This window comes from Pyrus communis, chromosome 13 (genome assembly GCF_041283825.1).
Source record: "Pyrus communis isolate YQ-2024b chromosome 13, ASM4128382v1, whole genome shotgun sequence".
NCBI lineage: Eukaryota > Viridiplantae > Streptophyta > Magnoliopsida > Rosales > Rosaceae > Pyrus > Pyrus communis.
The window spans coordinates 2627719-2651143 of NC_142577.1; the positions used below are offsets into that span (position 1 = coordinate 2627719).

Below are 23425 nucleotides of genomic sequence, written 5' to 3' on the forward strand. Positions count from 1 at the left end.
GACGCCACAATCTAGCAACTTGATGATTTCCTTCTTCACTACTTCCATCATTGGTGGGTTGAGTCGACGTTGGGCTTCCCTTGATGGTTTGGCGCCTTCTTCCATGAGAATTCGATGCATGCACGTGGTAGGACTTATACCCTTGATATCGGCCAAAGTCCACCCAATGGCTGTTTTGTGGTCTTTGAGAACCCTCACCAACTTCTCCTCCTCTTGTGCCGTGAGTGATGAAGTTATAATGAAGGGCAATGTGTCTTGCTCTCCCAAGAACACATACTTCAAGTGATTTGGCAATGGTTTGAGCTCAAGGGTAGGTGGTTGTTCTATAGAAGGAAGCAACTTATTAGTCGAAATTAGAATGGAAATTGGACTAGGGGACTTACCTTGGAGCCGTGGCAATGACTCTAGGGCTGCCACGGTCTCAATTACATCTTCATCAAAGGCCACGGTATAGTTGTTCAATTGTATGTCGTGGGGTGCTATGGTGCCCTCCATGTGACCCTTCGTTTCTATGCCATTTGTGATGACCGTTTCAAGTGCATCTCCATGTAATTGATCAAGGTGTACCTGCGCCAAAGAATCAAGAATATCAATAGAGAAACATGAGTGATCATCATTAGGAAATTTCATAGTTTCAGAAATATTGAAATCAATCACTTCCCCATCGAATTCCATCGTTAAAGTGCCTTTAAACAACTATCTTTGTTCGGGCTGTCTTCATGAAGGGCCTCCCAAGAAGAATCGGCAAAGATGGAGCATGGCTAGGTTCTTCCATTTCAAGAACGTAGAAATCCGCCGGAAATATCAAATTATTCACCTGCACTAAGACATCTTCCAATACGCCCTTTGGGTAGGCATTAGATCTATCGGCCAACTGAATAATCACACCATCATTTTTTAATTCACCAAGGTTCATTGAAGCATAAATAGAATATGGCATGACGTTAATTGAAGCTCCTAAATCTAACATAGCATGTTCAAACTTAGTTTGACCAATAATACAAGGAATTGTAAAGCTACCTGGATCTTTGCACTTTGGTGGTAACTTCCTTTGTAAAACAGCGGAAACATTTTCACTTACCCTTACTACCTCTTTATGTGACGCCCTCTTCCTCGTAGTACACAATTCCTTCAAGAACTTAGCGTATTTGGGCACTTGCTTTATGGCATCTAGGAGCGAGATATTGACTTGAACTTTCCTAAACGTTTCAAGAATGTCCTTCTCATGCTCCTCCTTCTTTGTTTGCAAAAATCTGTGAGGAAAAGGAACATTGGGTGGAACGGGGTTAGAATTAATCAAATTTGAACCCAACTTACCTTTGGTGGCCGAATGGGATGCATTGGATGAATTTGGGTCCTTGTGTGCTTGCGGCAAAGGATGTTGTGTCCTTGCCGTGGGCTTCCCTTTAGCCTTCTCTTCATGTTGCAATGTTTCTTCTTTGTTAGGACTTGTTTTGGGTGGTGTGGATGTGGTGCCAACCTCTTTTCCACTCCTCAAAGTGATTGCTTTGGCAGATTCGAACCCTCCCTTTGGATTGACAATGGTTGAGCTTGGAAGCTTGCCTTGGTCTCGGAATTGTCCCAAAAATTTGGCCATTTGTCCCATTTGCTTCTTTAGCTCATTAACCTCCTTTGCTTGGTTCTGCATTCCCTGTGCCATTGTGGTTAATAATTGATATGTTTTATCATCATTCATAGACGTACCTGAGTTGGTTTGGGATGATTGTACTTGAGGAGGTGGTTGTGGTGCCATTGGCCTTGGAAAGAAACCCGGGGGTTGTCGGAATCCACTTTGTTGGGCAGGTTGTTGTGCATCTTTCCATCTGAAATTTGGGTGGTCACGCCATCCTTGATTGTAAGTATTGGAGAAAGGATCACCCCTTGGTTGGTTTTAATTCCCATAACCCACGGCATTGGCAGATTCCCACCCTCCATTCTCAATTAATTGAGGGCATTGATCAGATTGGTGTCTTTGAATGGAGCATACACCACAGATTGTAGCTCCTTGCGCTTTAGGGCCTTCAACAAACTGCGACAACATAGATGTAAGGTTAGCCATTTGGGATTGTAACTCAGAAATAGAACTTACCTCATTTACATGATGTGGTCGTGGGGTGTCTCTCTGCCTAACACCTTCATATTGTTGTGCATTGAGTGCTCGATTAGCAATGAGAGTTTTGGCATCCCTGGGTGTCTTGTCCACTAGAGCTCCTCTCGCGGATGCATCCAACATTTGCCGTTCAAGTGGTAAAAGACCTTCGTAAAAATATTGAAGAAGTAGCTCCTCCTTCATTTGGTGCTGTGGACATGAAGCAACAAGAGTTTTAAAACGTTCATAATAAGTTGGAAAAGATTCACCTTGCCTTTGTTGAATTCCACTAATCTTCTTGCAAAGAAGAATGACTTGTGATGTCGGAAAGAACTTCTCCAAGAAAGCTCGCTTCATACTCTCCCATGATGTGACAGTTCCGAGAGCCAACTCATACAACCAATCCTTGGCCTTCTCCAACAAAGAAAAAAGAAAAGCCTTCATCTTCAATATGTTGCTGTCCACATTCACCGGTGTCATACTTGAGCATACTACTTCGAACTCCTTTAAATGCTTATTGGGGTCCTCCATTGATAACCCATGGAACTTGGGTATATGATGTAGCAAACTGGACTTCAACTCAAACTCATCGGTCTTCTCAGGGGCTGCATTGGCGTATTGGATACAAAGAGGGGCTGCATTGGCCAAACCCGAGGCAGAAAGCTCCTTGATGGTTTGATTGTCCGCTGCCATGGTTGGTACTTCTTCTTCAAACCTTGTCGTGGCCTCCTCTTCAACCTCAACTTCTTGCTTTTCTACTTCAGGTCCGGGACTAGGAGGCTTAGACTCTTGCAATTTCTTGTTCCTTCTCAAAGTCCTCTCGAAATCGCCGTCAAAGTCGAAGATATGCTCACGAACAGGTTGTGAGCTACGGGTCATAAACTAGTATCTACACACAAGAGCAAATAAGATAAGTAACCAACTTAATAGACTCGGCACAAGTAAGAAAATAAGTTGCCACACACGGCACAAAAAAAACAAAACACATACACACGCTGCAAAAAATTAAAACAAAACAGAAATCAAACAATTTAAACAAGACTCAAGACAAGGGATTAGCAACTTTGCTAATCCCCGGCAACGGCGCCAAAATTTGATGCGTTACGAATGTGACACACAAATTAAACCCTATTTGTGACAATTGTAGTAATGATGTAAGTAGGGATCGTTCTAACCGGAGATTAACTAGGTATTGCAAAATCACTTGGAAACTGACTCAAAAACGTAAAATAAAGTTTAAAACACTAAACTACACTCAAAGAATGCAAAACTAAACACTTAAAACACTAAAACAAACCAAAAGACTCAAACAGCACCCAAAACACTCAAAACTGCCCTAAAAACACTTTCTGGGCAGTTTTGAGCACTTTGACTACTTTGGACGAAATTGGGTAATAAAATGAATCAAAACACTTAGAAACACAAACTAAGACACTTTCTAACTAAGTTGGACACTAAAGCAAAGGGGGATTGAGTTTTTGACGAATTTGAAAACAAAACTTAAAACTTTGTAAAACGAACAGATTTTAAAACGAATTTGGATTTAATGAATGGAATGGAAGCTAGCTAAGGGGTTCATCTCCACACATGCCATACTTGCACACAAAACGATTTCTAATTGCTTTTCAATAACCCATGAATTCTCAACGCCCCAGATTAACCGTGAATTGCACTAATTAAACCTCAGATTTTCCTAACGTTATTGAATTGGATGATTGCATACGACAACCCAAAGCATTCCCCACAAGTTCCCTACATGAATTGCATAATAGAGATACAAGCAAGAATCATTAAGTTCTTTGAAAACCATAAGCATTGACGAAGCATTCGTTACTATGAATTGCATGAAACTTATGCCAAGAATTTACTTAACGCAATTGAGGTCATCAACTTTTACTACTTGTGAATATAAGTTTGTAACGATTAAGAGAAACTTCCTTATATCCTAGCATTAGATTTACGCATGATAATTAAGCGTGCGCTCTCAACCAACACACACAAATCAGTTTAATTCAAATAGATAAGTAAATTGAATTCACAACTTATGAAACGCAATTAGAGGTAATCAAATCATATAGCAAGCATGATCATGGTTTCGAATCCCCCCCTAGCCAAGGGGGGTTTAGTTCCTCATACGTACAAGACAAAGATAAGTAAATTTAGCCATTGAAATCAAAGAGAGGAAAACACCTAAAAATTCCAACAACTCAAACTTGAATTGTATGAACGTTTAAGCCCTCTTCTCCTCATCTTTGTTGCGGCACAAAGGTTTGTTGTGAGTTTTGGGGGTTATGGATTGTGTAGAATGATGTGTTTAGGATCGGGATGGATGTAGGGGACGGCAAGGCTTATTTCTGGGCAGAAAATATGAAGAATGGTGAAGTATGGATGTGTTATAGAGAGGGGATGAATTTCTGGCGTGAATGGTGAATGAATGGTTCTTTTGTGGCTTCAATGGATGTTTATTTATAGGTGGCTAAATGGATTAAAAAGGGAATGATGATGGGAGAGCATGTGAGTGAATTATAGAATGGGAAAGCATGTGAGTGACAGCTAGGGTGATTGGTGGATGCAATAATGAAAGGGGAAAGCTGGAAAGCTGCAGCAAGGTGTGTGGAGGTGCTGGAATTGATGGTGAATGCACGGCAAGGAAGAGGAATATGGCTTGGGTGATTAATCCATGGGAGAGGCAGCTAGGGGGGGAATATATGCATGATGATGGCTGAATTATATAATGAAAAGTGAATGACTAAAGCTCTAGTGTTAGGACAAAAGGTGCGGCTGAAATGTGTGTTTTGGGTCCCTTTAGAATGGATGGAAGATGTGGCTGATATTGGAGGAGAAGGCTTAGGGTTTTTGGATGGAAGTTATGGATTCTAGGGAAAATATGGAAGGGTGGCTGCAAGATGAAAAGAATGAATGATTGGGATTCTAGGGTGAATTAAAGGATGCGGCTGAGATTTAGGTGAAAAAGGAATGTGTTTTAATGACTTAGAATAGGAAATAAGGACCTCCCTTGCACGACAAGGAAGGGAACCACCTATGGGATGCACGGCAAGGCAATTAGGTTGCAAGGAAGGCTTGATTTGTGTTCTAAAATGCATAGGAGTCTTCAATGTTGCTCAAACATGAGGTCTTACTCAAAGAAGGTTTCCTACTTTTGATTAGGAATCCTCTTGTGATTAGGAATCCTAACATCTTTAGGTCTTCAATTTCGTCCATTCCTTTTGCTCCAAGCATATGCTATCCATTCCAAGCCCAATTTTGCTCCAAAATGCACCTTTTTGCTTCCTTAGCCATATGAACCTAGAAACACACGAAAATGGCATAAAAGACTAAAATAACTAAAGAAACACAACGTAAATGCATGAGAACAAGCCAATTAAGTCGCATAAATATGCTCCTATCAGCACCCCAATGTTAGTGCTTTGCCCAAGGCCAGGGCCTAGCCTTCACGTGATTGTTCACTTCCCGCACCACACGCTCACCTTAGATCCAAGACAGGTGCCAGCCTATTGTGTAGACCACATTAGGTGGTTCTGACTCGTAGTTGACTTGCGATTTATCGCACAAGCTTCACGTGATCGTAGCACTTCAGCGTACTTATTTACACCCACCCTGTCGTACAGACCACATTAGGTGGTTCCTACTCATGTGCAGGAATTGGTAGATGAGCTATAAGCTCAGCCGTACAGGTCAGGTTAGGAGACTCCGGCTGACATATCATTTTACATTGATTGATTTCCCCTGGCTTACTTATTTCATTGCTGAGATACTTGACATGGCATATACTTGGTTTTCACTACTCTCGAGCATGACTTCTATATACATATGTATTATTTTCTGGAAAATTATATGGTTTTACAGTAAGGGGTTATTATTTTCGGAAAGTGAAATAGTTTTAAAAAGATTTGTTTTTGCCCACTCATGTTGGTGGCTTACGAGGACTCTATAGTGGTTCTGATAGACAAATAATGTAATGATTTGTTTCGTGCCTTGTATAATTCTTACCTAGCTGGCTGGACTGCATCTAGGTTACCTATGCTCTGAATATGTGTATCTACACTTTAAATACCTTCACTCACACTTTTATACTTGTCTAGTGTAAGATAGCTAGTTTGGTTTTTATTTACTCATATTTTCATATCATTGTCACTTAGGTACTGCGTATATGGCTACGTCATCCTCACATGATGGCCAGCATGCCTTGATTTAGGTCGGGGTATGTCAGTTTGGTATTAGAGCCTAGGTTTGGCAGTCCTGCATATTGTTTGAATATTCTAATCATTTTGATGTCTTATGTTAGAACCATGCCGCCTTGTAGTGAGCCACGTACTTCCTCGGAGTCTAATTTTCCCGATATTGCCCAACTTGGTGAAGCCATAGCTAATGCTATTTAGTTTACACTTCGCCCTCCCTAGAGAACTCCCTTGGAGATGGTATATAACTTAAAGTTGAATAATTTTGTTGGCACTAAGGGAGCCGAATGAGCTAAGCATTGGCTCAATCATGTTGAGAAAACCTATTGAGTGATACAGTGACAAGGGAATTTCCCTGAGGATAAATGGGTCGAGATGACTACTTGATTTTTGGGTGAGGAGACTTCATCCTGATGGAGGCAGGAATCTTTTCAGTTGTCACCTAAAGAAGCTTCAGATTGGGAGGTTTTTAAGCATCTATTCCAGAAGAGATTTGTACCTTGAGAGTATTTGGTTGTAAGAAGGAAGAATTCTCGTATTTGAAATAGGAGAAAATGTCAGCTAATAAGTATTATCGAAAGTTTATTGACTTGTCCCGATATTGTCCGGAGATTGCGAAAAACCCTGCTAAGATGCTTCTACGATTTAAGTGGGGTAGTCGAAAGAAATGGTGTTCCATGGCGACTACGACTTCCTGTTCTACATATGAAGAGTTTTATGAAGTTCTACTTCGGGTTAAAGACTCTAAGAATGCTCCAGATGATAGTGAGAAGGAAGAAGAAAAATATAATAGCTAGAAGAAAAATAATAATAAAGATAAAGGCCAGTCATCACAAGGACCTCGCAAGACACAGAGTTCTAAGAGTAGTGGTACTAGTTCTGGTTTTTCTATGGGGACTCGAGTTCCACTGCACCACAGAAGGGTAGTTGTTCAGGAAGTTCCTACTTTCAGAGACAAAGAGAATTTGGTGGTTTTGGTGGTCCATTATGCCGTAGATGTAATAGTCGACATTTTGGGGAATGTAGTCAAGGCAACAGAGGATGTTTTATTTGTGGTCAGACAGGACATTGGGCTAATTAGTGCCCACAGACTCAGCAGAAGCCCCAGCCATCTGCCCTGCCACCACCAGTTCCTATTCAGCAAGTTCTAGGGCCTAGTGGTTATACCCCGATGGGTTATGGATGAGTATATCATTATCAGGGTGACATAGCTCTATATTCAGGAGGACAATATCAGTACCAACACAATCCATATCACCAAGGTGGTTAGGCACAGTACCCAGGAGGTTACAATCCATATCCACTATATCCAGGTGGTGGATCACAATGGTATCCAGGAAGGCAATCCTAGAACATTAAGGTTACTTCTAGCACTGCAGGGTCATCAAGGTAGCCAAATCCTCCTGGTCAGGGACATGGTTTGTAGGGATGTGGAAAACAAGCTAACAGAGGTCGTGGAGGACGGCAACAGCCACAGGGCCGTGTTCACCACATTACTCTGCAAGATGAGCAGAGTATTCCTGATCTTATTATGGGTATGTTGAATATTCTTGGCCATTTTGCTAGGGTATTAATTGATTCTGGTGCCACACACTCTGTTATTTCTCATACGTTTGTTAAGAAAACACAACCCTACCCTACACCTTTTGGTTATGAATTAGAGTTTTCTATGCCTAAAGGTGAGACATGTTATGTTAGCTGGGTATATCAAGGATGTCTTGTTCTGGTGGAGGACATCGTCATGCCAGCTAACCTTGTTCCATTAGATATCGTTAATTTTGATGTTTTTCTGGGCATGGATTGGTTACATTACAATTGTGCCAAGATGGATTGTTATGAGAAGACGGTCACTTTCCATCGGCTGAACTTGCCTGTGGTTAACTTTGTGGGTGTACGTAGTGGATTAAAACACGGCATCATTTCTGCTGTGAAGGCCAAGCGGCTATTAAGGAAAGGTTGTCAGGGTTATTTAGCTCATATGGTATTGAATAAGGATACTCCTATCGTGTAGAGGATATACGGGTAGTCAGACATTTCCCTGATGTTTTCCCGGATGATTTACCTACATTACCACTAGACAGAGAAGTAGAGTTCATTATTGATTTACTTCCAGGTATTGATCCTATTTCCTTAACTCCTTATCGAATAGCTCCTGCAGAGTTGAGGGAATTGAAAACCCAGTTGCAAGAATTGGTTGATAAGGGTTTCATTCATCCTAGTACTTCACCTTGGGGAGCTTCAGCTTTATTTGATTGGAAAAAAGGATAGGAATTTAAGGTTGTGTATCGATTATCGACAGTTGAATAGAGTAACGATTAAAAATTGTTATCTGTTGCCAAGTATAGATGATCTATTTGACCAGCTTCGAGGTGCCTACTTGTTCTCCAAGATTGATTTGAGGTCCGGGTATTATCAATTAAAGATCAGAAGTGAAGATGTCCCTAATACTGCTTTTAGGACTTGATATGGTCAGTACGAATTCCTCATAATGCCATTCGGGTTAATGAATGCACCCACAACTTTTATGGACCTGATGAATCGAATATTTAGGCCAAACCTCGGTAGGTTCTTTATTTTCTTTATTGACGATATTTTGGTGTATTCTAAATCTAAGGCAGAGCATACTTGACATCTCACTCTGGTTTTGAAGAAATTAAGGGAACACCAATTATATGCTAAGTTTAGCAAATGCCAGTTATGGTTAGATCAAGTGGCATTTTTGGGGCATGTAATATCAGCATAAGGTATTTAGGTGGACCAACAGAAAGTAGCTACAGTTGAAAATTGGGAGTAGCAACGAACTGTCATCGAGGTACGGAGTTTTCACAGTTTAGTAGGTTGTTACCTACTGTTTCTTAAAGATTTTTCAACTATAGCGCTACCACTGACGAGGTTGACTAGAAAAGATGTTAGATTCGAGTGGGATGATGATTATGAGCGGAGTTTCCGACAACTAAAGTATTGACTTACTCATGCACCTATTTTGGTGCTTCCAGACGACAGTGGTAATTTTGAGATTTACAGTGATGCTTCTTTGACTGATTTAGGCTGTGTGTTAATGCAGCATGGCAGGGTAATTGCATATGCCTCGTGACAGTTGAAACCTCACAAGATGAATTACCCTACCCATGACCTCGAGCTAGCAGCCATTATTTTTTCCCTGAAGATTTGGAGGCATTATTTTTATGGAGAAAAGTGCCAAATTTTCATAGATCATAAAAGTCTCAAGTACCTTTTCAAGGAATATTCCGTCAAGCTTGACGGAATATATTGACGGCGTTAGGTAACCCCATTAGTTTTTAAACGAAATATTCTAATATTTAACAGAATATTCCCTAACGCTGTTAAGGAATCCGTTAGTGTGCCAGACACGTGCCTGCGCGTGGGACATCAGAAAAATTTTCTAAAAATATGTCGTGGTGTTTAGTGGGCCACAATGGTATATTCAAACACCCCAATTGAGCAATATATAAAAGTTATCACACGGTTTTGGTTATGTGCTTAGAATTAATGTTAAATTAGATTTTCACATATAGGTGAGACGTTACCGAAGGACGAGTGTAGCCAGGTAAGACTTGGGGGTTACGACCCTATTACATACCAGTGAGTGGGCATTTGGCTTTCTATATATATATATCTATATATATATATATATATATATACGTATATATGTTTTCCATTTTCCTAGAAATGGTTTTCAAATGGATTTACGTTTTAAATGCCATGTCAATTGCATTACATTTTAGTACATGCATTAGTATAGATATGCATATTATTGCATGACGTGCGGACTCCCATGTAAGCTTCGGGTGAGTACATATTATTGATAAAGACTGCAGTGTGTATGGTTATGTTTAGATACATTTAGTGCTCATTATCCTGCACCCCAGTGTTAGTGCTCCGCCCGAGGTTAGGGCCTAGCTTTCATGTGATTGTTCACCTCCCGCACTACATGCTCACCTTGGATCCAAGGCAGGTGCCAACCTATTATGCAGACCACATTAGGTGGTTCTGACTTGTAGGCGACTTGCGATTTATTGCACAGCTTTCACGTAATCGTAGCACTTCTTTACACCCAGCTTGTCGTACAGACCACATTAGGTGGTTCCAACTCGTGTGCAGGAATTGGTAGATGAGCTATAGGCTCAACCGTATAGGTCACATTAGGTGACTCCGGCTAACATATCATTTTACATTGATTAATTTCACTTGGCTCACTTATTTCATTGTTGAGATACTTGACATGGCATATACTTGATTTTCACTACTCTTGAGCATGACTTCTATATACGTATGTATTATTTTAAGGGAAATTATACGGGTTTTACGGTTAAGGGTTATTATTTTTGGAAAGTGAAATAGTTTTCAAAAGCTTTGTTTTTACCCACTCACGTTTTTTGTTTTACGCCCCTCCAGGTTCTAGTTAGTAATTCGTGTTGGTGGTTTACGATGACTCTATGGCGATTTTGACCGACTTCAAATAATGTAGGGATTTCTTTCATGCCTTGTATAATTCTTACCTAGCTGGATGGATTGCATCTAGGTTACCTATGCTCTGAATATGTGTATCTACACTTTAAATACCTTCAATCACACTTTTATACTTGTCTAGTGTAAGATAGCTAGTTTGGTTTTTATTTACTCACATTTTCATATCATTGTCATTTCCGTACTGCGCACATGGCTACGTCATCTTCACGTGATGACCCACATGCCTCAATTTAGGTCGGGGTTATGTCACCTGGTTTTGCAGAGAACTTGCTAAGTGTGGGCCAAATGACTGAGCATGGTTACTTCCTCTTATTTGGAGATTATAAGGTGGAGTGTTTGATGACAAATTTCTAAGAAACTTGGTGGTTAGTGTGAATCAGAAAGGGAATAAGTGTTTTCCCTTAATCCTAAACACAAACAATGAGCTTGCATTGAGAACCAATGTGCAAGAGTGTGCAAAGATATGGCACAAGAGACTTGGTCACCTAAATTTCACGAGTCTTAAGCTATTACAGAATCAAGAAATGGTATTGGGACTGCCTGAAATTCAAGATAGTGATGCAGTGTGTCAAGGGTGTGCATTGGGGAAGAATCACAGGGAGTCATTTCCCAAGGAATCAAAGTGAAGAGCAAAGGAGCCACTATAATTAATACACTCAAAAGTTTAAGTGGAAACAGGTACTTCATTACTTTCATAGATGATCATTCAAGGATGTGCTGGATCTATTTTTTGAGAAACAAATCAGATAGCTTCCATGTGTTTAAAAAGTTTAAAGCTATGGTAAAGCTTCAATGTGGATACTCTGTGAAGAGGTTGAGAAAGGGAGGAGAGTTCACTTCAAATGATTTTGGGAAGTTTTGTGAAGACCTGGGGATAAAAAGACAATTCATTATTGCATATTCTCCACAATAGAATGGAGTTGCAGAAAGGAAAAACAGGACTGTTGTGGAGATGGAAAAATGCATGATTCATGAGAAATAACTCCTTTACAATCTCTAGTGTGAAGCAGTGAACACATTTATGTAACTGCTAAATAGAAGTCCTACAAAGGCTTTGGGGAACATTGCACCTTTTGAGAAATTCAATGGAAGAAAACCTAGGATTAAACACCTGAAAGTGTTTGGTTCGGTATGTTACTCACTTTTTCTAGGAAATTTAAGGCACAAATTAGAAGAAACAAATGTTATAGGTGTTTTCATTGGATATGGTGCTTGTGAGAAAGGGTATAAGGTGTTGAATCCTGCAATTGTAAAGGTTTTGCTCTCTAGGGATGTAATCTTCGATGAGAATGGTACATGGGACTGGGAGCATAACGTCAAAGAAGTATGCATTCCATTATCTGCAAATGAATCTCTGGAAATGAATGGAGTTAATGATGATGTTGTATCTGAATGTTCTCAAGTCCAAATTGAAGACTCTCCAGCTATTGTCTCTAGTTAAGCAAGCAATTTAAGTCCTTCATCTCAGTATGATCATACTCTACAGAGGTACATGAACTTGAGTGAGAGTTATGAAAGATGTCATTTGTGCATTGTTGAACCTGAAGATTTTAATGAAGCTGCACAAGATGAGGCATAGAAAAAGGCAATGGAAGATGAAATGAGCATGATTGAGAAGAACCAGACATGGGAATTGATAAGGAGGCCATTTGATAAGCCTGTGATTGGGGTAAAATGGGTATATAAAACTAAGTTGAACTTAGATGGCTCGGTTCAAAAGAATAAGGCTAGGCTAGTTGCAAAAGGCTATGCACAAAAGCTTGGGATAGATTATAATGAAACATTTGCACTTGTGGCAAGGGTGGATACCATAAGAACCCTTATTGCACTGGCTGCAAAGAACAATTGGAAGCTGTTTCAACTGGATGTAAAATCGGCTTTCTTAAATGGTGTACTTGAAGAGGAGGTGTATGTAGATCAGCTAGATGGTGCACTTGCAAAGTGTGGTTTCAAAAGAAGTACTAGTGAGGCAACATTATACACCAAGTGTAGAGGAGACTTGGATTTGATCATAGTGTCTATTTATGTTGATGATATAGTCTATACTAGAAGTTCTCAGGTGTTAATGGAGAAATTCAAGGTTGACATGATGCATAAGTATGAAATGACAGATTTGGACTTCCTGCGCCATTTTCTAGAGATGAGAGTTATGTAAACTGAAGACTGCATATTCATACATCAGAGGAAGTATGCCTCAACTCTGTTGAAGAAGTTTGGACTCTAGGATTGTAAACTTATGAGTATTCCACTAGTACCCAGTGACAAACTGAGAAAAGAAGATGATAGTGGAGCTGCAGATGAAGCTCAATACATGAAAATTGTGGGAAGCTTGTTGTATCTCACAACAATAAGGCCTGACATAATGTACGTTGCATGTTTGTTAGCAAGGTTCATGCACTGCCCTACTAACAAGCATTATGGGATAGCAAAGAGAGTCCTAAGATATGTTCAAAGGACTCTTGACTTTGGTTTGGAGTATAAGAAAGGTGAATGAGCAATTTTGGTAGGATTCTATGATAGTGATTGGAGTGGTTCAGAAGAGGATATGAAAAGCATACTTGGGTATGTTTTTACATCTGGTAGTGGAGTTTTCTCTTGGGCGTCTGTCAAACAACAATGTGTTGCTTTATCCATAACTAAAGTAGAGTATATCAGTGCATCGAAGGCAACTGCGCAAGCTACTTGGTTAAGATTTGTACTAGAAGATTTTGTTGAAATGCAATCTATTGCAACACCACTGAACTGTGACAACACTTCAGCTATTACTATCACTAAGAACCCCATATTTCACCAGAAAACCAAGCATATCAACAGAAGGTATCATTTCATCAAGGAGGCATTGCAGCAGGGAGTGTTTAACTTAGTTCACTGTCCTACAAAGGAGCATGTTGCTGACATTTTCACAAAGGCATTGGCGAAAGAGCAATACACTTATCTTAGAGATCTTTTTAGAGTGAAATCAGTTCACAATTTAAAGGGGAGTGTTAGTGTGTAAATTGATGAACTGATTAGTGAAGATTATAAGTATTTCATTTGTGTTATGCCTCAGCTCATAGACTGAGTTTGTGTGTTAAAATGTAATGTGTTGGTTAAGTCTCATAGGGCTTAACATTGGACAAGTGTCTTAATCTCAAAATAGGATGTAATGGATGGCTGAGATTGAATTTAGAATTGTGTCTATCTCTCTATAACCTCCAACGGTTATAATTGCAAGTGTATGAGCTCATATGCTCAAAATGAGTGCCCGAAATATATGGAAGAATGCAGAAGTATATTCTCTAAGATTTTCTAATTCAGTTTCCTTTCATCTTTTTCCTAAGACTTTCTGAGACTCTCTTCTATAACTATTGCTAGAATTCCCATGTAATTTTAATCCTCTAATAGATGCACCACACCGTCTGAATAGTTGAAACGCCTTTAACGAAGTTGTACCACATCTTGGTTTTTCGATCAGTTTTGCACGCTTATGCTTGAATTTCGAACAGGTGGACAAGAGGTTGAGATCAGTAGAGAAAGGGACAAAAGGTCGTGAAGGGGAAGAAGAGGAAGATTTTTATTTTATTTTAGTTTTTAATTATATAAAAATAAAATTTATTTTTAATTATATGGCATTATTTAATTAAACTTGTAGGACTCAGTTATGTGCCACATCAACACATAAAATAATTTTTAATAGAATTGTGACTAAAGGAACACATTAATTTGCGACACTTAATTTCAGGGACTACATTTGACACACCCTAACCCGGAATGTCCACTAGGACCTCGAATCGAGCTGTGCTGGCCGACACCTGGAAGGTGACGAAGCCATAAAGTGTGATAGTGTATAAAATGTGAATAAATTAAAACCTAAAAGTGCTTAAGTACACAAGTGAGCGATGAGCGGGTCTGGACCCATTTCACGCATGATACAGAGCATAAGTATAGTACAGTAAGGTAAGATAATGATTATACCATCATAAGAAGACATCTGTACTGAAAAGTGCCACAAATCTTCATTGATACGGAACTCTGCTGCTAGAACCTGGAGGGGTGCAAAAATAAAAAATGTGAGTGAGTGAAACAAAACTTTTCAAATCAATTTTAATTACCAAAGGCAATAAACCCTCACCGTAACACCTGTATAATTTCCCAAAAAATAACAGGCGCGACGATAACTCAAAACCATAACCAAAATAACAGTCTCACAGTTATGCCGTGTCAAATATCTCAACAAGAATAAGTAACCTAGGTGAAATAAATCAATATGAAATGGTATGTTAGCCGGATCCACCTATTGTGGCCTGTACGGCTAAACCAATAGCTCATCAACATGCCAGCTGGAGTCACCTCACGTGACATGTACGGCTGAATCAATTACTCATCAACATGCTAGCCAATAACTCATCAACATGCTAGCCAATAGCTTAATAACATGCTAGCCAATAGCTCATCAACATGCTAGCCAATAGCTCAGTAAGTATACCTGCACACGAGTTGGAACCACCTAAAGTGGTCTGTACAACAGTATTGTCCACCTACCTTGTATCCAAGGTGAGCATAAGGTGCGGGAGGTGAACATTACGTGAAGAATTGTGCCCTAGCCACGGGTGGGAGCACTAACACCGAGGTGCATGTTTATGAGCTCTAACTGCATCTAATATAACATGTACTCTGTACAACAAGGTCGGAGTTGCCTATTATTGCAACCTGTACAACAATGTCGGAGTTGCCTAAAACATAAATGTAGTCATGCCATAACTCCATCATTTCAATTTATTCCATAAACTCACCTGAACTTACCTGTGTGTCCTGCGTTCACCTTTGCACTTCAAAGCATTCACAATAATTATGTGTAGATAATATACATATGGATATGCCATGATGCAATCTAATACTCAACCATAACATAGTGTTTTCAAATACACACACACACACACAACATGGCGTGAAATGCATAATCTATAACACCCCACTTCCAAACTATTTATTTTTGGGAATAATTATCGGTGATAAGCCTAACTAGACACTAGTTTAATTAACTATCATTACTTACGTTTCCTTATTGATTTATGACCAACATTTAACCACCAAATCATCAGGTTAAATCTCACCTTTTCCACCAATGTCCCTCACATTGCTCAATTCCCCAAACAAGGCTATTGTCTCAATTATTTAGTCTCATTTATTATATGGTTGCATCTAACGTCTAGTTAGACTGCCTATACCCTAAATAGGGATCAAGCCATTCGTAGTTCACACTAGCACTTCAAAGCATTCACAATAATTATATGTGATATTAAATTTATAACGTTTTAGAATTATTAATCATATATATGCATATACAATAGAAAGGAAAAGTCCATGCTATGGTTCTCTAGCACGCAGCTCGAGGCGTCCCGAACGATAGGCGCCTAGAACAATTATCAAATCACATCTTAGAACTCTTATCAATAGAATACGTAATTCACATAAAATACATCCTCAAGGACATTCTAAAATAGTTTGAGACCCATTGCCCACAAGTCAACCATCGATCGAAGATCGACGGTAGGGTCTACAACCAAGTATAACTCGATCCGGAAGATCCACATATCAAATTTCTAATCCGCAACTTCTAAATATCCACATTATGCTTCTAGAATAACATACTAAAATTTCATTACAATCCAACAGTCAGATCTTCGCCAATTGCCCAAACCAAGTGGCGGTTAACATTTATTTTACAAACTTACAAATCCAATTCAGAAAGATCCATACATGAGATTCTCGATCCGTAAGTTTCTATGGTCATCAAATATTACATACTATAATGTATTAAGGTTTGGTGACGATCCAACGGTCAGATCGTCAATTCATATTGTAGAGAATTTAGGTTCCAATGATCAATCTACGTCCTATGAACCTCAAAACTGAACTCCAGGCATCCAATTTATCCTAAACATAGCATTGACGGCCCTCTGGCCACATGCCGCCGCACGCACCGTCATGAGTGGCGGTCGGCTGCCCCGACTCACCGGAAAATTCAACTATTTCTAAAAATTCTCAAAAATTACAGAAATGAAGTCCAAGTGAGTAGAGCAACTTTCATACCTATGACCAAGGCCAATTTGGCCTAGAAACACTTCAATTTCACACAAACCCGTTGGAAATCCCTAACTTGGGTGTCCTTAATTCGCCTCCAAACAAGCTCCAACGCCCCAACCATTGCTTGGGCTTTGTTCCAGGCCCCAAGAGGATGCAATGGGTGGTGGTGATCAGAGGAATTTGTTTCAGATTTGCTCGATCGAAAACAAGGAACTCCTGCACCCACCAGTGCGGGTTTCACGATTTCAAAGCCAATTTCATCAATTTTTGGGTTAGAAAAGGAAGAGGGAAGGACTAGATGATGTTTGGGAATGTTTTCTTGGTCCAATTCGTGGAAAATCTGATGGAAAACCATAGCGAATTATGGAGAAAATGGGTCGAAGGCACGGGTTGAAACGGGTCAAGGGAATCCAGCTGATTCCCTCCCTCTCTCTCCCTCCTTTCCCTCCTAAAACTCCCCTTCTTGCTGATTGGGCAGCAACCCTCTCCTTCTCCTCTGATTCTTCTTCTCGCCTATTCCTCTTCTAAGCCACCCCTGTGGCCCAATCATTTAGTACAAAATAATATAATATACTTAGAATAATTATTTCTTCAAAATACATTCGGTTCGTAGCTCCGAAAAACTTTAACCATAACTCCAAATTCACTTCTGCTGTGTTTACTTGTTAATATCATCGAGTACTTCAGGAATACACTAAAAGAATATTTAGTACATCTTACTACACGTTGGTCAATGAAAGTCAACACCTTCACCTCTAGGGCATTTTCGTAAATTCATGCTTTTAAAATTAATAAAAATGTAAAATTAGGGACGGGTTGTTACAACATTGATCGATTTTCAATTTCAAAGACCATCTTAATGGGACACGTCAATTTTAGGAACTACTTGTGATGAAGACCCTTAATTAATTAAATCGGATTAATTCCATCCACTGCGCATTCCCTATATATACATCCCGCCCCTTGCCCACTCAAGCTAATCAACTTCCTCTTTTTCCTCCTTTCTCTCTCTTTCTCTCTCTCTCTCTTTCTCTCTCTCTCTCTCTCTCTCTCTCTCTCTGTTTTTAAAATAATTAGCAATGGCACTTGAGCATGTTCAAATTCTGACTGAAATCTCCAGAATAGAAGACCAGCAAGAAGCTCCACCTACAGAGACATCTTTGAGGCCATATTCTACCACGTGCCTCTCCTTCACCTCGTTCTTGCCTGTCACGTGTCCAAGTCCTGGAAGCATCAAGCCCTAGCTCATTATCTTCACCCAAACCACTAGGTCTCCCTACAAGCAATGTTCTAAAAAAAGGGCCTAGGCATTGGGTGGTGGTGAGCCGATGCATTTTTTTTGCAAATTGGTGGGAAAAATCCAATGGGCTCTAGGCGAGGATGTGAAAATTAACTTGACACACAAGTTAAACCCTATTGATGACAATTGTAGTATATATGCAAGTAGGGATCGTTCTAGATCGGGGATTAACTAGGGATGCTAATCAACACAAATAAGACTCAAAAACACTGACCTAGACTCTATAGACTCAAAACTAACTTAAAACACTCAAAACAGCAACAATAAAAAAGACTCAATTTTAGACCTAACAAGTGATTTTGACAAAAATAAAACTTAACTTGACTCAAAAGACTAAAAGAAAACAGATTTTGACTCAAATAACAAGACTAAATGAAATGGGGATTGTTTTTGATGAAATTAAAACTTAAAACAGAAACTTTGCATGAAACACTTTGTAAAAACGAATTTGGGTGAATTAAATGGGTGAAAGGCTAGTTAGAGGGTCCTTCTCCACACATGATATATGCATACAAACCAATTTCCGGTTATTATTCCTTTAGACTATTAATGACAAAGCCCCAAGTTAATTGCTTCGCACAATCAACCATCAGATTTTCCTTATTTTATTGAATTGGATGGAATACACATTGCAACCAAATTATCTTTCTCAAGTTCCTTATATGAAATGCATAATAAAGATACATATCAAAGGTCATTAAGTTCTATGAAAATCATAAGTATTGACAAGGCATTCATCACTATGGAACGCATGAGACTCATACCAAGGATTTACTTAACATGATTGTGACTAGCAACCTCCACTACTTGTGAATATAAGTGAATAACTATTACGTGAAACTCCCTTATACTCTAGCATCAAATTCATGCATGCAAATTAAGTGTCGACCCTCAACCAACATACGTAAACAAGTTTTAATAACTTAGATAAGCAAATCACATTCAAGGCTTAAGAAACAATAACTAGATGTAATCAATTCATATAAAACATATAATCATGACTTCGAATTCACCTCTAACTAAAAAGAAATTAGTTCCACATATTCATCATAATTGAAAACCAAATTAATATAAGCGTTGAACTAAAACTAAGGATAGAATACACCTAGAAACACTCCACACTCCAATGGCATGCACGACACTCCCTTGGATGGCAGATTGCACAAGTCTTCTTCTCCTTCCTTCCTTACTTCTGGCACTAGGGTGATATGGTATGAATTATGGTGTTTGATGGCTGAATGTATGAATGAATGAATGAGTCAATGGATGGATGAATGGTGTGGCAAAAGCTTGAATTTATAGGCTAGGTTATGCATAATTTCTTAAGGAAAAGGATTGCACAATCCTAAGGGAAAAGGACTAGGGTTTTGGACCTTCTAGAAATCAGAAAACCAAGGAGAATATTGAGAGGGTGCGGCATACATTTAGGAGTAGATAAGGGCTTCTAGAAAGAGTATTTAGGGCAGATTTCTGGACCTAAATGGACAAGGACTCACAGCATAGGTGTAGAAGAGGGATTACAACTCCTAAACCTCCAAGGAATGGCGTACATGCGGCACACAAAGGGATTAGGCTCCTAGAATCTGAATTATGTGTTTAAATGTATAACTAATCCCTTCTAAATAGTTAGAATTAAGGCACAAACTGATTTGGATAAGATAAGATAGGATAATGCTAGATTTAGGAAAGGATAAGATTGGTTAGGATAGGATAAGATAAGGTTGGATAATGTTCCTTATTTCTTGCTCTTTCCTTATCTTCTTTGTATTTGAACTTCTTTCTCCATATTTGTAGCATTCCCTAGCCTCTCTTGGCTTCAATTTCGTCCCTCCACTTTGCTCCATAGTTAAGCTATCTAATTCATGCCCAAAACTGCTCCAAATGGCATCAAAATGCACTTTCTTGCTCCTTTTGCCATTAGGACCTAAAAACATACAAAAATAGCTTAGAAGACTATAATAAGTAGTAATTAACTAACTAAATGCAAGGAAACAACATAGCTAAGTAGCATAAATATGCTCCTATCAGGCGGCCGCCTAGGTGGGCTAGGCGGCCAGGTGGTTTTTTTTCTTTCTAATGAAATTTAAAAAATAAAATAAAAAATCCTATCTAAGTCTAAGTGGTTTAAAATTGTGAACTTGTTGTACATGTGTCACCCTACAATACTCCTCACTATCGTTATATGGCATATATGGTTAATGTGTTTTTAAATTTTGGACTTGTTGGATACTCTTTTTGCATTTTATCATTCTTTTATTATCTTATCCATGGATTTCATACAAGTATAATTTTTTTGTAAGTATCAATATGCACTTATTTACAAGATATACAAGAAATTTACCTAAATCCGTCTAGGCCACCTAGGCACTAGACGCTAGCCCGCCACCCGACTAGTGTTTTTTAGAAATTTGCCTAAGAGACCACCTCACGTGCCTACGACCCAGCCTCGCACGCTTGGGTCGACATCCACTCTCAGCCGTCCATCAATTCCATCTGCACCCTCTGATCCTCCCACTCCACACTCCTCTACATGCTGTTTCGCTCCAAATTCGCTTTCTTAACCGACCCCCTCCACCACACGTGGAACCACATGGACACCCCGTTCGTCTGGCGCAGCGACCCAATTTTCGCGCTGGTGGGCCGCCTCATTGTCATCGCAGGTGGCACTTACGATTACGAGGACGACCACCTAGCCGTTCGACACAAGGGAGGGCACGTGGGAACGTGCAACTCAATGCCCGCTATCCTCAAGGACTCCGCTGCCTCCACGTGGTTCTCTGTCGCCGTCGACGACAGCAAAATGTAGGTGACAGATGAAAACACACCGGTTTAACCTACACGTTCAATCCAGATTCCAAGACATGGTGTTGATCGTACTATCTGTGTCCCGACGGGACGGTGTTCGGTGCCATGACGTGATTTGCTAATGGCCGCTTTATTTTGGTAAAGGCTGTCAGAAGCGCGGTGAATTTGAAAATCGTAAAAGTGTGGGAAGTGAACGGGGTGTCGCTTGAGTGCAAAAGGTTGATTGGGGAGATGCCGCCAGCGATGGTGACGAAGTTGAAGGGCGAGACCGACTGCGCGGGGACGGTTTCGATGAGCTGCACGAGAGATATGGTGTGCCTGCATAACACTTGGTCTCGGGAAGAGCTGATCCTCTGTGACTTTATCGACGGTGGGTGTAGGCGGGGGAGAGTACGGAATGCGGTTGTGAACGACGGCACCCGAATGCAGAAGTTGGTGGTGACGTGTTCGAATGTTGGTCTACCGGATTCGCATAAAGCCATACAACTTAGAGCGTTGAAAGTGGTTTGAAAAAGGCAGCAAGAATCATGGTGGAAGATTAATCATATTTTATATAAGGAATATTTTTAATTTACCAAGGACTATGTTGTTTTGAGAGCCTTCGCTGAATTTAATACATCTAAATAATCATGACACATGTTACGTTAAAATGTAATCCTAATAATACAATCATTAACACCACATCATTTGATTTAGTTTAAAATTGGTTAAATTGGATTAATAGTTTCCATGAGAATAGAGTAATCAAAAGATAGGTCCCGTGGTGAAACAAATTTCGAATTTAAACTCTCGTGGTGAACTCCGTTAAGATTCAAGGCTAAAATTAACATTTCTATCAGCTCTTCACTAACTCAAAATAAACAATCCCACCCTTCCCCAAAGATTTCATTGGATTTTCAAAGGTTAATCTCGATTTACTACTATGAAGTTTCTTGGTTTTCAACATTTGGTACATGAAGTTTTTCTGTCCTAATATGATACCTAAAGTCATAATTTTGGAACACTTTCAACATTTGTTAAGTTTTCCATCATAACCTCCGTTAACTGATGATGTGACGCCAACGTGGACAATAATTAGGCATCACGTGTCAATATGGGTCCACATGGATATAAAAAATTTAAAATTTAAAATAAATAAATAAACTTTTTTTTCACCCACCTTTCTCCTACAGCAATCCCCCAATCCCCTTCCTCCCTTCTCTCCTCTACAACCCACACCAAACCTTCTTGCACACCCAACCCAACAAAATCTCACCCAAAAGAATTAAAATTCAACAAAAGAACCCTTTCAATTTCTGAAATTTATCAAAAATCCTCAAAAATCCAGGTTACCCAAATCCCAAATTTGGATAAAACGCAAACCGTAACCAATTCTTTTGCATTTCTAGCCCCTGCCTCCACCCCATTAGACTCCAGCAATAGCACCGGCATGTGGTGGCTCCCCTGCTTCGGTGCTTGGGTTCTTATATCTCCTCAGGTGGCTCACGAACTAGAGTTGCTCCTCAGATTTCTGAGATTATGGTTCTTGCAAAAGGGGAGGTGATAAGGGTGGGGGAGAGAGAAGGGAGGAGAGGCAAAGAGGGTGGAGGTAGGTCGGATATAGAGAGTTTGGGTAGGCGCAGAGGAGAGAAGGGAGGGAACGGGGTGAAGTGAGGTAAGAGAGGTGGGTGTGCGAGAAGGGTGGGTGCGGGTTGCAGAGGACAGAAGGGAGTTAGGGGGTTGAAGGGGGGGTTATGAGGTAGGAGACTGGTAAATCCAAAAAAACAATTTTTTTTTTAAGTTTTAAATTTTAAATTTTTTAATATCCACGTCAATCCTATATTGACACGTGGTGTCCAATTATTGTCTACATGGGCACGACTTTATCAGTTGATGGATGTTCTGACGAAAAACTTAACTGATATATAAAAGTGTCATAGAATTATGACATTAGGTATCAAACTAGGATGAAAAAAAGCTTCATGTACCAAATATTGAAAACCAAAAAACTTCAGGTAGTAAATTGAAATTAACCTAGTTTTTAAACTACAATGCCTATTTTGTTCAACCTCAATTTTTCATGCGTTTTCTCCCTGCGTTGTATTTGAATGGATGGGGATCCCATCCGGATCCAAATGGTGGGGATCCTAGGGATCCTCACATCTTAGCCATTCATCATATATCGTGCGGTCAGAAATCATTTGAATTTTATTATTTGAAATTAAACACAAATAGTACCTGATGAAAATTGACCGTACGATATACGATGAACGGTTAGGATGTGAAGATCCCTAGGATCCCCACCATTTGGATCCGGATGGGATCCTCATCCTATTTGAATAGCTACAACCTCAATCTTTTGATTAGAAAAAGCAAAAGAAGAAAGAATAATTGTGTGCAAGTTGAGATAGAAAGTGCATTCGAAGCAGCAACATTCTTACCATCAAATCAATGGCACCAAACAATCCAAACCCATCTCCCATCTCCCATCCAAAA

At 39.7% G+C, this 23425-nt stretch overlaps 1 pseudogene; it reads left to right on the forward strand.

The window, feature by feature from the left end:
• Nucleotides 1-12367: 12367 nt before the first annotated feature.
• On the forward strand, nucleotides 12368-21524 carry LOC148691581 (F-box/kelch-repeat protein At1g23390-like; annotated as a pseudogene).
• The last annotated feature ends 1901 nt before the right edge of the window (nucleotides 21525-23425 follow it).